This window comes from Octopus bimaculoides, chromosome 7, assembly GCF_046866305.1.
Source record: "Octopus bimaculoides isolate indiv1 chromosome 7, ASM4686630v1, whole genome shotgun sequence".
Classification (NCBI taxonomy): Eukaryota; Metazoa; Mollusca; class Cephalopoda; order Octopoda; family Octopodidae; genus Octopus; species Octopus bimaculoides.
In genome coordinates this window covers 88,489,601-88,492,275 of record NC_142934.1, presented here as the reverse complement: position 1 = coordinate 88,492,275, position 2,675 = coordinate 88,489,601, and the positions used below count along the sequence as shown (strand labels likewise).

General features: G+C 37.2%; 1 pseudogene; it reads left to right on the top strand.

The window, feature by feature from the left end:
* Positions 1-1,558: 1,558 nt before the first annotated feature.
* Positions 1,559-1,677, top strand: LOC128248429 (5S ribosomal RNA; annotated as a pseudogene).
* The last annotated feature ends 998 nt before the right edge of the window (positions 1,678-2,675 follow it).

The window sequence follows — 2,675 nt, the reverse complement described above, 5'->3', positions numbered from 1 at the left end:
TAAAAAGTTTTTCTGTGATACACGATCCCTTTTGATCTTTTTTTTTCCCGATCCCTTTTGATCGGAATTTTACTTTTTTTCTTTTCTTATTTTTCTCCTTAAAGCTCTACATTTGTATTTGTCCCCTCTGTATTCAGCCCTGTGTGGCCAATACCTACCTACCTACCTACTTACCTACCTACCTACCTACCTACCTACCTGCCTACCTACCTACTTACCTACCTACCGACCTACCTACCTACCTACCTACCTACCTACCTACCTACCTACCTACCTATCTGTCCGTCCGTCCGTCCGTTCGTTTTTCTGTTTGCCTCTCTGCCTACCTGTCTATCTATCTGTCTGTCTCTGTATCTCTCTATTTACCCATTCATCCATCCATCCGCTTCTATGACACTAATGTGTGTGTGTGTGTGTGTGTGTGCGTGTGTATGTGTGCGTGTGTGTGTTAATTAAAACGGCTAAATTGCCCACATATACACTCGTGTTTTTCCTATTGATCTTTTCCAAGCATCTTTGTATTAATCTATTGCATTCTTCACCGAAACATCCACGCAAACTTTCAATTTCATTCTCACCCACTCTACATACATACACAGCTAAATGTCTGTCTATGTGTATATACGTGTCTAGGTCCGTCTAAACACGCACATATGTTCATTGTGTACTAACGTACTGACGTGCACAAAGATTTATGTTGAAATATGAAATTGCTGTTGGCTAGGCCAAGTTATTCAAGTTTATCAGTATCAGTGTCAAAGAAGAACAAGTAAAGCATAGTAACAGTAAATATTTTACCACAAATGCGAGAGACAATATCCAATTTCTCGAGATGTCGCTCTCAACCTAATTGCTAATTGATTTCACAGTTTATAGCTGCTATGAAATGATATCGGCTGTTTTTGATCTTTGTCATCGGTCAGTATATTTGATGGCAAAATCGAATAGAAAGATTAATTTCAATTCCAGCTGGAAAATGTCACCACACACACGCACACACACACATACACACACACACACACACACACACACACACATACATACATACATACATACATACATACATACATACATACATACATACATATATACATAATGCATACATACATAAATACATACATACATATACACACACCTATATATAGGAATGTATGTGTGGGTTTATTTGCGTGTATATGTGTGCGTTTGTTTATTTATATATGTGTGTGTACGGAGCGAGGAACGTTGAACAAAAACAGAAAACTTAAGAAAACAATAATGCTTTTCTTATGTGCGGCATATCGTTGAGGAGAGGATCTAACGTTAACATTACAACTGTAGGTTAAACCATCACGGAGTGAGTAACATGCTGATCTACATAAAGAGAAGTATAGAGTTGAATTTATGAGTGATTACGTCTCAAATGTTACCGTAACTCTAACAACTTTTCTTTAAATTCTCCGATGGTTTGGATAAAATGGATATTTAAATGCCAAACCATACGGATTTGATTTGAAACGACCAATCTGAGGGTTTTTTAAAAATTAATTCGGGTGAGTCGTTAGATATTTTGGATGATGCTTACAGCCATGTCACGTTGAGAGCACCGGTTCTCGTCCGATCACCGAAGTTATTTAACGTCAAGCCTAGTGAGTACTTAGATGGGTGATCACTTGGGAGACCTAGGTGCTGTAAGCCTTACACACTTTTTATAGGCGGAAGAGTGACTGTGTGGTAAGTAGCTTGCTTACGAACCACATGGTTCCGGGATCATTCCCACTACGTGGCACCTTGGCCAAGTGTCTTCTACTATAGCCTCGGGCCGACCAAAGCCTTGTGAGTGTATTTGGTAGACGGAAACTGAAAGAAGCCAGTCGTATATATGTAATATATATATATGTGTGTATATGTTTGTGTGTCTGTGTTTGTCCCCCTAACATCGCTTGACAACCGATGCTGGTGTGTTTAGGTCCCCGTAACTTAGTGGTTCGGCAAAAGAGACCGATAGAATAAGTACTAGGCTTACAAAGAATAAGTCCTGGGGTCGATTTGCTCGACTAAAGGCGGTGCTCCAGCATGGCCACAGTCAAACGACTGAAACAAGTAAAAGAGTAAAAGAATAGGAAACGTTTGTATGTTTAAGAAACATTTCCACTAAAACAACGCAAGACAAATGTTGTAGATGTGACGGCAGAAAAATGAAACCTCCTGCGAACAGCCGAAAATGGAATGAGTGAATTATATGTGACTTAGCAGATTCGCATACATCATTTTAAAAATAATTAAGCATCTCACAGAAAATGAAATCTTGATGAAATCTGATGTGAAAAAATTTGGAAGAAATAAAAGGAAAAACAAAATCACCATACAAAAGAATCATAAGAATAGTTTCCAATTATAAAGAAAACCATTAACTGTTTTGTTGATCAGTTTTATTGAGTTTTGTCTTAATTATAAGGATTTCCCTTTCAAATGATTAATGTGTGGCAATTACAACAACCTATATGTTCTGTGTTTTTTTTAATGAAGATTCATCTGAGTAGCTTTACTTTACTTTGAAACAAGATAATTACAATTATTATGGGGACAGGTATTGGTAAAAATTAAAATGCTTTTTCTATTGATCATGTGGACACCAGGAAATCTAAATTAATTACACGTATATATTATCTGAATAGTTTACCATAGGATGAATC